Source organism: Cheilinus undulatus, linkage group 18 (genome assembly GCF_018320785.1).
Source record: "Cheilinus undulatus linkage group 18, ASM1832078v1, whole genome shotgun sequence".
NCBI classification, from domain to species: Eukaryota; Metazoa; Chordata; class Actinopteri; order Labriformes; family Labridae; genus Cheilinus; species Cheilinus undulatus.
Genome location: NC_054882.1, coordinates 6,789,047 through 6,804,725, shown reverse-complemented (window position 1 = coordinate 6,804,725; position 15,679 = coordinate 6,789,047). Strand labels below are relative to the sequence as shown.

Sequence of the window (15,679 nt, the reverse complement as noted above, 5' to 3'; positions counted from 1 at the left end):
CAAACGAAATTTTATTGTATTATTACTATGCAGTGACTATCTATCAATGGATCAATCCATTTATCTATCAAGATTAAAATAAAAAAGGCTGGAAAAAATTTACTTTCTGTGTGATGAAGGTAGAAGCTGTGGATTTTTTATATTTTGAATTAAATAACAGGAAATACTGAACTTTTTTCTTTTAGATCAGGGGTGTCAAACTCAAGGCCCGGGGGCCAAATCCAGACCGTGGTACACTTACACCCGGCCCACCAGATCATATCATATTTTTATTAGAGCTTGCCCACTGGTCTGAGGTCTGCAGATTTCCTCTAGTTTAAAAATGTAAACTTAACCTTAAAGATTTAAAATATCCTTGTTAGGCTGTAAAAATGAGAAAAAGTAAAATGTTAATATAATTTTAAAAAAAAGTCAGGAATGTGGAAAAATAAATTTCTGTTTTCATTTCATATTCTTAATTTTACATCTCACATTTATGACGCAAAGTTTAGGTTTTGATTTTTATTTTGTATGTTGATCTTTTTGATTCACAATTTCAACTTTTATCTTGTTATTTATCCTTTAGATCCTCAATTTTAAATTTTTAAGTAATATTTTGACCTTTTGAACTTGTGGTTTTAATTTTTTCTCACATTTTGACCTTTTTGGCTCCATAATTTGACTTTTATCCCGTAATTTGACTGTTTAGATCCTCAATTTTAAATTTTAAAAAAATATTTTCACCTTTAAGACTCAATTTTTTTCTCACAAAGTTTAAACCAATGATATTTTTAAATTTAATCTCATATTTTGCTTTTTAAAAAATCATGATTTCAAATTTTTATATCATATATTTGCATTTTAAAAACTTTTTTTTTACTTTAAATGCCATGTTTTGAAATTTTGAGCTAATAAGTCTGAATTTTATCTCAGATTTTGACTTTTTTTTCAATCTCAAACTCCTTTAACATCAGTGCTAAGGTGTTTTCTTCCCATAATTCATTGCTGGTGAAAATGAGGTTCACAGTTTATGGTTAAATGTTGATCCTGTTTGGCCTTCAGGTTGGACCCAAATTCAAAATTCGGCCACTGCTGTGATTGAGTTTGACACCCCTGTTTTAAATGCATCAGTACATCAGCATGGCTGCAAGAAAAGAAAACAGAAGTTTTAGTCATTAAAAGTCTACCATTAGTTTGCTTTGTTTATGGAATTTTTTTTCCAAATAAAGCAGCATTATTACAGTGAAACAGCGTAAAAGAATCAGAAAGATGGACAGCTGTTAATGACTGTGACTGACTTGGAAATGTTGTGGTAAAGGTTGTAATGTTGGTGAGAGAGAGGTGGAGGAATTATTCATGTTCAGCAAAATAGAAAAGAAATAATAACTATCTTTGACATCTGCCTGTGGTTGTGATTATTGTCGAGACTTCCAGCGGTGCCACTTCCACTGAGAGAAGTCATGTCTCACTCAGAACACATCCCCGAGAGTCAGAAGAATACCAGCGTTTGATTGATATTCAGGGCGTGGTGGTGCTTATTGCCAAAATTGCGAGTCTAAACAAAAATGTACTCCATTAAAATTCTGATTCAGGCTTGCCCTAGTTTTCCCTCATATACATTTATATTGTTTGGGGTGGGGGCTGTGAATGGGAGACTTATCGTAAAAGATATTATCTTATAAACAAGTGTGAGCCAGCCAAGTACCTTTCTCTGCTCTTTGCTGCTATGATATCTGGGGATGCTAAGAGAGACAGGCAATCTAGATACTAACTCCGCCCTATAATCAGCTTTTTTTTTTTTTGGTTTGCAGTGCTGACAAGAGCATCGCCAATGAAGAAGTCACCCCACATGGAAAAAAGGAAGTGATATTATTGCCTGCAACCTGCGATTGGAAAAAAATCTGTGTGATCATGCAGAGAAAATGACACTGTAGGTAATTCTCAGCGCTGGATTCATTTTGTGGGGGAAATTGTGGTGTTATCATGAAGGAAGAGGAGGCCTGCTCGACGCTGCGTCACTTATTTAACCGCATATCTGCTCACATTTAATTCTACTGATGTGATTTCACAAAAGATGCTGACATTAATTGGAGAGCGCGGCGTGTGGCGGCGCATAACAGGCTTACGAGTTCATGTCTTGAGATTGAATTTGAGTCATGAAGAGAACTGAAGACATTATGGAGATGGAAACTTCTTTCATTCAGTCCTCACACAGAGGCCTACTACCTACCTGTACTGGGAGATTTATTAAAATTCTCAACAGGAAATTTATTCTAAACAAGTCAAAGACTTGGCATCAAATGTGTGCTAAATCACCTGTTTTTGGACCGGCATTAAAGCCTCTCATCAGCACCGCACTCTCCTGAAGGCAGCAATACACTTGATATGAAATTGAGCTTGCACAAAATTAAACTGCTGTTGAACTGGTTTCAAACACAGCGCTGCGGGCAAATATGTGTATACTCACAGCAACTTGACGTCTGTTCATTTAGTGACACTCCGCGACTCGGCGCCAGATGGGGGGCTGCTCGCAATCTGCAACAGTGAGATAGTCAGGGAGAGACGAAGGTTAGAGCTAGACAAACAAAAGGAGAGATCAGAAAAGGATAGGTTTGGGCATTGATTTATAGGGATAATTATAAAAATGGAGAGTTAGGATGAAATTGCTTGTACAGGTTAGAAGAAATTACTAACTTCCACTTGGCAGCTATAAACCTCTGAAATCCACCAGTACCCAGGCAGCTTTGACCTTGAACTTCCAAAATGTATGCGGTTCATTAAAAGACAACTAGAAAATTTCTAAAATATTCTTCAGAAATTCTGTTTACAAACAAGTGCCTATAAAAGTATTAATCCATGTGGATGTTTGACCTTTTATTGATTCTATAACGTTATCATGGTCAATATTATTTGGCTTTTTTGATTAAAAAATATAAAAAATCATCCTTAATGTCTAAGTGAAAAGAGATTTTTACAAAGTAATGCCAATTAAATAAAAATATGGAATGTAAAATAAGGTCACACATAAAAGTTCATCCACTTAAAAGTCACTGACCTAATTCATGGGGATCACCTGAGTGCAGTGAATGTGCGTTTAGTGATTGTAGTATAAAGACACCTGTGTCTGGAAGGTCCAGTCACTGGTTAATCAATATTCCTGGCTACCATTACACCATGAAGACAAAAGAACACTCCAAGCAACTCAGAAAAAGTTTATGAAAAGTATAAGTCAGGGGATGGATACAAATACATCCCTAATGCTCTGTACATTTACCAGAGTTCAGTTAGATCCATCATCAAGAACTGGAAGGAATATGTCACATGTGTTAATCTGCCTAGATCAGGCCGTCCTCACAGACTGAGTGGGCGTGCAAGAAGGAGACTAATGAGAGAGGCTACAAAGACACCTATGACTACTCTGATAGGCCTATCAGACTGGCAGGGCTCTGTGTTGGCTGCAGTTCCTGCACCAAATTTTGAGCCAGTCGGCACAGTCAAACGAAAAAAAAAAAAAAGTTCAGAACCTGAAAAGCTGGTTCTCACCTGGAACCAAAAAGCAGCCGGCTCTTTGCGAACTGTGACATCATCATTGGGCATGTCATATTCTAAGTTATGAAACAAGTGGAAAATGGAGGAAAAGTGGGTGAGGAGACAGAATGTTTGGTTGTGATCTGGGTATTGACAGAATTCCAGGTGAGGCTGGAGAGTAGGACAAAGAAGGTGATGAACTTGCAGAAGAGATGGCGAAGGTTGGGTTCACCCGAACGTCGGACCAAATAAATAAACTAAAATAAAAACGCCTGATTCACGTGGAGTAATATACTTCCACTTTGGTTCCACTTAAACTGGTGTGAACGTGGGCTGGTTCACCAGAAAGCAACAAGGTTCTGACACTCCAGAACAGAGCCAGATCCAGAGCCATGTCTGCTTGAAGCACTATGAAGGAGTTCCAAGCTTCAGCAGCTGAGATGGGAGAGACTCTGCAGACAACTGTTGGCCGGGTTCTTCACCAGGCAAAGCTTTATGGGAGAGTGGCAAAGAGAAAGCTACTGTGGAAGAAAACTCAGATTAACTGGACTAGAGTTCACCAAAAGGCATGTGGGGGACTCCATGGTCATGGTGGAAGAAAGTTCTTTGGTCTGATGAGACCAAAATGGAGCTTTTTGGCCATCAGGCAAACACTGCACATCGCAAACACACCATCCCCACTGTGAAGCACGGTGGAGACAGCATCATTTTGTGGGGATGCTTCTCAGCAGCCAGTCCTGTAGGCTTCTAAAGGCAGAGGGTAAAATAGGAAAATTCTGCAGGACAATCTTGTTTTATCTGTAGAGAAGAAGAACAATGCAACCAGATAATATCACTACTGAGTGCACTGCACAAACATGCAGCCTATAAATGAATTTGCCTTTTAATTGCCTTTTAAATGTAGAAATCTAGTGTTTCTTTTTGCACTATGTACGAATGAAGACACTAATGCCAACTGAATAAACACCACGTCTTTAAATGCAGGTTCCTTTGACAGAGATAAATTAAACAAAAGTTGTCTGTTTTCAGCACTAAGCTGTTAAACACACTCTGATGAACGACAGTGTCCTGGTTGCACTTTGTTATACATGATTAATGAAGCGATCTGAGCTGAATTATTCTGTTGTAGTACAACTGTGCATTTCTTAAACCAATATGCAAGAATTACAGTGTTTCTTCTGGAGAGCATGTTGTTAGAGATGTTAATTATTAACAAGAATGAAAAATTGAGGCTCCATAAAAATTCCCTCTTTGATGTTTTGGCCTCATTTCTAATTCACACAAAGGCTGTCTGACTCATAAAGGTGTTTTTATGGCGTGGAGCATGTTCGCGCTGCATGTGTTCTCCATCACTCTTCATGTGTGCAGTACATCGACCTCCTTGTGGAAAAATGACTCTGAAAATGGTATCGATGAATAACCTCATCAAACCCCCGCTGATGCACTGTGGGTATTTGTGTTACAGGCGTTAAGTGAACGTGAAAGGAACAAATTATATTTGATACAGGTGCCATTAAGGTCATAAAAACAGCTTAGGCTCCAGACGTTTATCCTTCACTTTTTATGACTTTCTTTAAGAGCAATCACAGATGGAGCGGAGGTGGCACAGGGATACTTGATGAAAATATTCACTCCACCTTTTATACTTCCTTTTATTCAAGCATGGATAACACAAGTACACCGCTTTCTTTTCATGTTAGAGTCCAGCTGATTGTTCTTTCAAGGATTTGTCGAAAAAAAAGGTCCAATGTCCAGCCCTTCTTATAGAAAAGGTGCATCTGAAAGGGACTGCAGGAAGTATTGATCTTTGTGGAATGGCATTCTGAGAAGCAGCAGCGTAGGAGGGATCCTGCAAGGCTGCAAAAAGGAAAGAATATCAACACTAGAGAGGAGAAAAGTCAGCGCCTGCAGGTGGTGTTTGCAACACCTCTGCCTTAAAACACAAACTGCCTCTTCCTCGTGCATGGAATCAAATCTTAAACCAGTCTCCTTTAAAGAAGCGCTTCTCTTTAAGTTGGCTGAATAGCCTTTCAAGGACTGGATCCCTACAAGGTGTTCCTGCAGATATTTTCAGCTAAAACTCCATATTTATAGTGAAGCATGCTTTTAGACGTTGACACCAAAGGGCTGACAACAGCAGCCTAATTGCAGCTAATTGATTTAACACAACGACTTTGCGTGCAAATGTAAGCTTCAAAGCTGAGGATGTCTGCCCGCAGGGGTTCTACCTATCGTAGGCACCAAAGATCAAATAATACAAACACTGAGTGGGAGTTGAAACACGGCTCTATCAGGGTGAAAGGTCGCTTCCCCGCTCTGTTTGACTCTTACTCTGGTTTAAAGTTCACGCTGAAGATAAAGTCTTTTATAATGATATCAGCAGCTCTCTTCAGCTCCACTCAGCTCTCGTTTCAGTTCCAGGTCATTGTTCAGCCGTCAAGCACACATCATGGCTGTTTTAGTTCATTTATAGCATTATTCTTAAATGTTGCCTTCTTAAAAGAATAATGCACAAATAAGGGATTAAGACGAACAAATCTGCACTCCTGTCAGGTACTAATTGGAAAGTTTTTAAAAATTTACAGGTGAGAAAAGGTGTGCGTACAGGTTTAAGAGGTGTGATTCACAGGAGTCTGGAAAAATCCCAAAATAGGACCAGAGGTGAAAATTTAAGGGAAATTATCATCACCCTTAACTGATTAAAATGTCTCTCCATGACATCATCTCTTCATAAGCAAGTGTCAGCTTGTTTTATCAACTTTATGGCCGTGAAGTCACTTTTTTGCAGCTGATTCAATTTACAAAAGAGTGCAAAAAGAAACAGATCATGGAGCAGATCCATTAAAAGGATAGTGCAGCTTTTTTGGACTTTTTTTTTTTTGCTCCAAAAATGGCACCAGATGCACACGCAAAGGGGAAATCCACGCTAACTACACGCAAACTGCTTCAATGTGCAAACAGCCCATGGGCCTATGAACATGTATGTAAATGAGGAGGAGTGGGAGGAATATTGAAAATTCAGAGCAAAATCGCTCCTCTGACATGCAAATCAGCCTCGTTACAATCAGCACCTAATCCACAAAGACCAGCGCTGACTGCAACAGGCACTGAAAGTGGTGCAGTTACACCGAATCAAAGTTGGAGGTAAAATCAGCGCTGTTTCTCCTCTTCCCATCTCAGTCAGTCGCTACTGTCTACCCCAAAATAAACTTCTATTAACAACCACGTGCTGACAGGTGTGCCTTTTGCTGCATGACTCTGAAGGAACAAGTTCTCCGTCTGAAAATTTTATTTTTTCTTTCTTGTTTGTTTTTTTTCTGTCTGACTCTGTCATTTAGGCGTTGGTGATCTAAGTGCACAGCCACCAAAGAGCCACCTGTGGTAAAACAAGCGATAAATACGCTGGGATAGTAAAACTGTGTGCTTTGAAAACAAACTCGGATTGTGATTAGATGAACGTTCTGTCTGTCACATCTCTACGGGCCAATCAGAGCAACAAAGCACGTGACGTAGCCGCTATTGAGCTGCGCGTGTGCAGCTACTGAGGAATGATGCGAAACATGGCAACTGTAGACATGTCAGTCCTCGACTTTGGTCATTTTTGAAAAGAAAACAACTCACTGCTGTTCCTTGTTCTTCTTTTAACAAAGAAATGTCATCGAGTGATAAAACTGGCACTTTAGCAGCATCCACGCTAACCTCTTCCTCCATAACTGCACCAGCTCTTGTTGCTGCTCATTTACATCACGACTTCGCTGCACCAGAAAGTACTGCTGATTGCTGATTGGTCCTGTCTCTTTCTAACTGGGCCCAAACAGTTCAGACTGGAGCTTTGCAAGATGGATTCGCCAGTGAAAAACAAGGAAACGGGCGTATCCATCTGCTTTGCAAGGTTAGGATCTGCCCCCATGTGTTTTTTCTGTGGTCAGCTCCGTGGGTTCTCCAGCTTCCTCCCCCCACCAACATGCTCATATTTCAGTTATAACTGGCCCACCAGTACAAGGTCTGCAGATGATTCCATTAAAGAAGTCAAGAATATGGGAAGAGAAATCAATTTGTGTTTTTATTTCATATTTTCAGTTTTGCTTTTCACAACTTTAACATGTGACTTTGGCTTTTTTAATCATATTTTCACCTTCTAGTTTCACAGTTTTAAATTCTTAATCATCTTTTGACCTTGTAAACTAAGATTTTTAATTTGATCTCTTATTTTGACCTTTTCTACTTATAGTCTTGACTTTTTATCCCACTCTTTTACTGCTTAGACCCACAATTTTAAGTCAGAACTTGACCTTTTCAACTCGTAATTTTGATTATTTATCCTATAATTTGACCTTTAAGATTCACATTTTAAATTCAATGCATATTTTGACCTTTTAAACTCATTATTTTGAATTTATCTAACATTTTGACCTTTTTACTCCAACTTTGGCTTTTCAACCCCATATTCTAACATTTAAGATTCACAATTTAAAATTTTAATGTGTATTCTGACCTTTTTAACACATGATTTGTAGGTTTATCTCATATTTTGGCCATTTATACTTAATTTTTTTAAAATTTCATCCCTTTTTTTTTTAACTATTAGATTCACAATATTTAATTCTGAGGCATATTTTGACCTCTAAACTTCATTATTTTTAATTTTGTCTCATATTTTGTCCTCTTCAACTTTCTGTCCCATACTTTACATCTTAGATTCATCATTTAGATTTTTGACATGTATTACCACCTGTTTAAAACACGATTTGTAATTTTAATTAATTCAAAACTCATTATTTTGGATTTTATCTCATATTTTGTCCTCTTTAACTCATTGTTTTGACTTTTTGTCCCATATTTTACATCTCAGATATAACATTTAGATTTTTAACATGTTTTTAAACCTGTTAAACCCATGCTTTGTAATTTTATCTAATATTTAGACCTTTAATACTCATTATTTTGGATTTTGTCTCATATTTTGCCCTTTTAGATTCACATTTTTAAATGGCCTTTAAAACTTGTGATTTCAAATTTTTACTAATAAACTGACCTTTTAAACTAATGATTTTGACCTTCTTTCTAATATATTTGCCTTTTAAAAACATTTTACAATTTCAATTTTTGTGTTTTGGCCTTTCCAACAAGCAATTCTGACCTCTTATCTCAGATTTTGAGCCTTTTAACTTACCATTCTTATCTTTTTTAAATCATTTAGCACCAGTGCTAAGGTTTTTCCCTCCATAATTCATTAATGATGTAAATAAGATTGGCAGTTTATGGTTAAATGTTGACCCTGTTAGACTCTCAGGTTAGACCTAAATCCAGAATCTGGCCCCTGCTGTGACTGAGTTGACACCCCTGATCTTGTCAGTACAGCAGAAAACATGTCCAGAGACAACGGCAGGATCACATTTCACAGTAAAACATAAACTACTCCGTGCATGCTGGGTGCCTTGATCTCTGAGGCTCCCCATGCTGCATGTGAACTTTAACAGTGACGGAGGGAGCAAGATAGACAGAAAAACAACCCTTAGACATCATTTGACCATTTTTAGATTGTAACTGTAAAGGTTTCTATAAAAACAGGAAAAGTAGAACAAGCCAACATCCTACACCTAATGTCTTATTCAGAAGAAATCATCATTAGAGTGTAGAAAGCAGTAAAAACTGTAATAAATGAGTCATTTTAATAAATCACTGCATCCTCCTCTGACTCCTGAGCTCATGTCACTATGCTCAGCGCTGATCCCTCAGAGCTATAACCTAGATGTTTCAGGGACATCAGTGAAGAGGGAATTCAAATACTCACCACTGGCATAGTATTAAAATATCCTGCTTGTTCTCTGCCTCTATGAATGAATGTTTCAAAGTAAAAATAACTCATAAAAGTGTGATAATACAAGGATAAGTGAGGAATAAAAGTTTAGGTGTAGTTGATGATGAAACTGAACCATCCATCGATCTCTTCAGTCAGATCTCTGCCTCACGCTGCTTGTAACCACATCACACTCGACTGTCCGGAGGCAACTCTGAGACAGATGATAGCTTACTCTGCTGCTGTGATTGGCAGGACAACTAGAAATACCTCTATATGACTGGAGGCTGAGGGAGCTAACAGTAGATGGATGATGAAGGTTTCTGAAAAATTCAACATGTTGGCTTTGTTAGACTGCAGGCCCCCCAGATCTCATAAACAAGCAGCCCACACTGTTAGAAAGAGATCTGATCACAACTGTGCATCCAGGAACCACCAGACTATCTGTATAGGCTTGCAGTGATAATGTGGTCAGCCACTGGCTGTATTAATATGGACAGGCGACTTGGTCTGCTTACATTGTACAGATCTGAAGCCGAATACCCCTGCAATAGGGGCTGACATCTTGGGTTGGTGATGTAATTTGGAGCTTGCTGTGTGAACCCATAGAGATGACACCAGGCTCCTTCTTCTGCAAGGTTCTGGATTTAGTCCTTGCCAAGCTGATATCAGAACCCTTGTTTTCGTCTTCTACATATTTCAGTTGTAGTGACTGAAAGAACGAGATCGCGGATACAGGCAGCGGAGTTTCCTCCACAGGGTGTCTGGGCACTCCCTTAGAGATAGGGTGAGAAGCTCAGCCATCCGGGAGAGACTCGGAGTAGAGCCGCTCATCTGGCTCCTCCACGTTGAGAAGAGCCAGATGAGGTGGCTCGGGCATCTGGTCCGGATGCCTCCTGGACGCCTCCCTGGTGAGGTGTTCCGGGCGAGTCCCACTGGGAGGAGGAATGTGGAATGAATAAATCCTCCATTGAGGGCTGGATTTATCCCAAGGTCTCCTCCCAGTTGGACAAGCCTGGAAGACCTCCAGACCTCCACAAGGAATTGGCTGGGAGACAACCTGATCAGATGCCTGAACCGCCTTAATTGGCTCCTTTCGAAGGGAAGGAGCAGCAGCTCTAAATCCCTCTTCAGCATAGTCCAGAGTGCTGATGCTGCACCAGTCTTACAGTCGTTGCGGTCCCTTCCACCCACAAGGTTGGAAGATCTTGAGTCCTTTGTCTTCCATTTGATTGCCAGCTATAATTTTCCAAATAAGGGGAAAAAATGGGTATAAAAAGCCCCCAACACTCCTCTTTAAGCCAGACTACTCTAGTTGAGGTCTTTTCCTGAAGAATTATAATCAACTTCAAATACAACCAGTGCAATTCAAATGCTTTACAAGTAATGAACCATAGATTTGATTAAAATAGAAGAGAATTTTAAAATACTGTACATATATAATCTAGTATATCATAGATGAAAAGAGTAAGACTTGCACTATAATGATGATTGTATATGGATGATTAAACGCTGTGTAAGAGTCAGCCTAAATAGATCATCTCTGTGTTCAAAGATCAATAATTCATCTCCCCTCTGATCCTCTGAAAGCAGAAAGTCTGTGAATGAAGATCATCTCTGTCTATTGAAATACGCTTTAAAGTAGGTTAAAAAAGCATGGATTTAATTTGTTATTAATAAAGATACTCTAATTCTATCCAGCAGTGTCATGTTTATCCATGGATTTGTCTCGATTGCTGCTGTTTATCCAACATGGCTTTAACTTAATACAGTTAAGTTTGAAAGGATTTTCTAAGAGTTTAAGATTTACTGGATAAAATATTACAGTGATGTGTACTCAGAGCCCTGAAAGTCTTTTTATGCCTTAGCAGCAGTGATGGCCAGGGCAGGAGCCTTTAGGTTTCAGGCCGTCACTTTAAACTGTTCTGATAAACACAGAATCTTATAAACACATTCAGAGATGTTTCTGTAGTACTGCCTGAATGTCCACACTGATTGAGAGATACATTGACTAAATTTGGAGGTCAAAGGCCAAAATCATTAGCGCTCATTACATCCTTCACATGTGACCATTATACTGTATCTCTAGGATGCTTTTAGGGATTTCCACTGCACTTTGCACAAATCTGATTTATGGATAGATTTTGGAGGACATAAGGTCATAAGATATAAGTCCAAGGTCCTAAGAACTCATGTTCATCCCTTTCTTGTGAACACAATATCTAAAGAACACTTTTAAGGGTTTTCCTAAATGTCCACACAGATTTTGTTGGTTAACCCTTAGAGCTCCCCATTATGTCTCATCTAGACTTTTTATCTTTAAAAGCTTGTAAAACATTCACCCTGTGGTGCACAGTCAAGGTCTATACATGCTTTTTTCAGGGCAACCTGGGCTTTAAGAATGCATCTACTGCAGTAATGTCACATGAATTTTAAAAAAGGGAAAAAAAAAATCAGAATTTGAAACTCAAATACTTTAATTGATAACACACAGTACACAATAGTGCCTAAGCCATTTGTGCCATTCCTCAAAGTGGTAGAGACTCAACCGCTTGCCTATGGTTGGCAGCCCCTCCCACAATGCATTGCGGTTAAACAATATGGTGATGCCCATGGCAGAAAGGAAATGATTGAAAATGGATCAAAAATGGATAAAAAGATTTTGATTATCAGATCTAATGACATGGGTTTAATCTTTAAAGACCACGAAGAGTCACTGAAGTTCTTGGCTTGCTAGAACAGCCTCTTTTAGGACTACGGAGACATCAAAATAGTCAGCTTTCAGAGGAAAAAAAGAGTAAGTGTCTGTAACTTATGGTTCAAAAGTTTTTAACATTTTTATAAACTGTGTCACGTTTTGTTGTATATGACAACGCTGTCCTCAGAGACCCCGGAAAGTCAGCCAAGTTCTGGGCTCACTAGAAAAATGTTCTGTAAGAGCTACAAATGCATGGAGAAATGAGTAGAAAACTTCCATACAAAGAGTTTGGGAAGGGCAGGACTTTTAAAAAAATTCTCAGAAGGTGACTGGACGAATGGTCTGTCACATGCATTACAGGCCAGTCAGAGCAACAGGCAAAATGAGGTAGTAATCTGAGCTTGACAGACAGGAGCTTGTTTGTGGATAAAACTTATGCCGAGGCTGGTCGAGAGATGTTGCCCGGTTTTGATAAAACTGCCGCTATATCTACACTGGTGGCAGCTGTTGATACTGGCTTACAACTAAAACTCCACCTGTGGGTACCACCTCAGTCTCCTCAAATCACACTGATTGGTCCTGTCTGTTCTCAAACCAGACCAATCATCTTGCAAGATTGGTCGTCCTGATGACAGACAACTCCAGCCTCTCTTATTGACCCTCCATTGCACAGCAATTGTAAAGCCCATGGAGGCATAAAACCAACAGATGGTAGCTCCGGTTTCACACCAAAACACACTTCTATAAATGACTTATCCCTAAGATGTTGATTCATCTTTTTCTTGTAGCTTTAGAAACAACTCAGAGGTTATAAAACAAAAGTTAAACACTTAAAAACTTGTTTACTCAGCCTACTGATGTTTCAGTCGGGTGCTATGGTTGCACAGGTTGCTTAGCAGCTTTCAGCCATGCATATCAGTTTATTACAGTGATTAACTAGAAAATCCACAACAAGTTTAGTAAATTATTTTCTCTGAACACCATGGCAACAATCAGGACGAAACAACTGCTGCATAAAAACTGTGTTAGAAATGTGGTTGGCAGCCTTGAGGAAAAATAAAATGTCATGACTTTAACAATTAGCAGAAGTCAAAGCCTTCCAGTTACAAGTGTTAATTAACATTACAGATTGAACTGTCTGACCAGGCAGACTCAAATTATTCTCCATGCTCATATAGAGGAGAGTTTTATGGACACCTCCCACCTAGAGGAAACAGAGGATTCATCCAGAGCCTGATGCAACAGAAAATGAATTATTTAGTCGAGAGTCTGGGTCGGTAAGAGACCGCCTGCGCTGGCCATCTGCCAGGTTTCATTGAGAGCAGAGCAGGATTTTACAAAACTTCACTGCCTTTAAAAGAAACACCTGACCTCGAGGACTCGAACATTGTTGGATGTGTGATGTTCAGCTCCCCGTGGGAGGCTCTGATTTTTTGATGAAGCGTTGTAGTCAAGTCTTGCGGTGTACCCACTGTCCTTCAACCTGCCTCGCCTGCTTTGGTCTGAACCCCTCAAGAGAACCGGCGTGAACTTGTTTCACTCTGCTGTGGGCTGTGTCGGAGGCGAAGAAAGGCATCGAAAAAAAACAAGAACAATTGAAGATTTTCTGGCATTACTCTGGCTGTTGCATCATAGTTTAACGGCTTTATTGGGAGCTGAATTGGTCTCTCTGCTGCCTCAACAATGGATTTCTGCAGGTGTAATAATTTAATATCTTCAACACTGTGCTTCTTAAAAGAAGCAGTGGGGGTTTATTTCTTAAGGCCTACTCACAAAGGATAGTGACACAGCAAAATCCAGCCATGCATATTCATAAAACAGAAAATTCTGCTGCCAACAACAAGAGCTGGAGAGTTTAACCCGGAGAGTGGGCCCTCCCCAGTTGGGATTTTTTGATGATATCAGTGCATGTGTGTTGGATGAGGAGCACTGGCGCTAGCATCCTGGCTAACAGTTACTTCATTATGGAGCTGAAAGTGTGTCAGTATTATTGGGTTCTGATGTTGGAATTATCTATTCAAGCTACTTTTTAACCACTTTTCAAAACCTTTTCTGCACATTTTTGCTTCTTCTTTTCAACACTTTTAACCTTTTCTGCTGTTCGTTGCCCTTTTTGACACAGCTAAAAATCTAGGATAGACTTTTAGAAGCAGATTGCTTCTGCTCATGCCTTTCCAGTCATTGCTCAGCAATTACAAAACCAGTTATTGCTACTTTATGCCCATTTTTGCTGCTGTTGTTGCCACTTCAAGCCCTTTGTGCTACCTCTTCTTGGCACTTTTATCCCATTTTTGCTGCTCTACACCAAATTTTGCCACATTTTCTTGGCTACTTTTGATCCTTTGTTGCTATTGTGAACGCTTTTTGCTACTGTTCTTCCTTATTGCCGCTTTTTTATTTTGTACTTTTGACCCATTTTAGTCGCTTTTCACCCATTTTTGCCACATTTTCTTGCTTCTATTCACCTACTTCAGCCACTTTTTTCTGGCTAGTTTTCACTCATTTTGCTACTTCTTGCCCATTTTTGAAGCATTTTTTTCTACTTCAACCAATTTTAATTGCGCTCATCCATTTTTGCCACTTTTTTTACTTTTGACCCATTTTTGCTGCTTTCAACTCATTTTGCCCATTTCAGCCATTTTTTTTGCCTCTTTTCATCCAGTTTTACCACATTTTTGCTTCTTTTTGCCCATTCTTGCCACTTTTAGCCAACTTTTCCCCCATTTTTCCTCTATGCTTTGCTCCTTTTCACCTATTGTTGTTGCTTATTTCCATTTTTTTGCCAAATTTGTGCCACTTCTAACCCATTTTTGCTAATTTTCACCCATTTTTGCTACTATTTCTGCCACCTATTGGCCTTGCATACTACTTCTTTTTGCCACTTTTAGCCCATTTTTCCAGTTTCCTTCCATTTTTGCCACTTTAACTCATTTTGCTGCTTTTCTCCCATTTTTGCCACTTTTTTGCAATCTAATTTTCATGCTAACTACCTTTGTTGCCACTTTTAACAGATTTTTTGCTACCTTTTGGCCATTTTTGCCACTTTTCTGACAGTTTCATAACATTTTTGTACCTTTCACCTATTTTTTTGCCTCTTTTTGCAATGATGTACTTTTTTCACTAAATTTGCCTCAGTTTCTTCTACTTTATGTTCTGTTATCCTGGTGTTTGTGCATATTCTGGCTTATTTTTATAATACTTATAAGTCTAAAGTTACTTTCCATATGGTTTAGTTCAATGTTCCCATCCACATTGTTTACATCACCAATGAAAAGGTAATTCTATTATAAGAAAAGGGTTTTTTAGTCCTGAAAGGAGCTTTATTTGTACTACAGCAATAAGGCATTTGCTGCTTTAATAGGAGTGGTTATTATTTAGGAAAAAAAAAAAAATACCTCTAAGCTTAACTTTACACTCGACCATTATTTTCCTGACTGTCATGCCCTCCCACCCATAACGTTGTGGAGTGCTGGTTTGATAAAAAAGACTCCTTAACTCTAACAGACAGAGAATAAATAGTGAGGATGCAGCTACAGGGGTGGGATTATCAGAACCAGACAACATTTGTTTTCAAAGAAGAGCAGAGAACTGGACTGAGGGCTGAAAAGATGTTTCTGCTCTTCCTCTGACTGACCTCAGCAGGAGTTTGGTTTTCTAACTCATTCCACTGACAG

General features: G+C 39.0%; 1 protein-coding gene across 2 annotated transcripts in view; it reads right to left on the bottom strand.

Moving 5' to 3' along the window:
• The window catches only part of gfra4a (GDNF family receptor alpha 4a), a 571,203-nt gene that overhangs the window by 352,993 nt on the left and 202,531 nt on the right, over positions 1-15,679 (bottom strand). For both annotated transcript variants that reach the window (XM_041812125.1, XM_041812126.1), the window contains exon 4: positions 2,447-2,514. The gene's annotated coding sequence lies outside the window, so the exon portion shown is untranslated. The remainder of the gene's footprint in view (positions 1-2,446; positions 2,515-15,679) is intronic.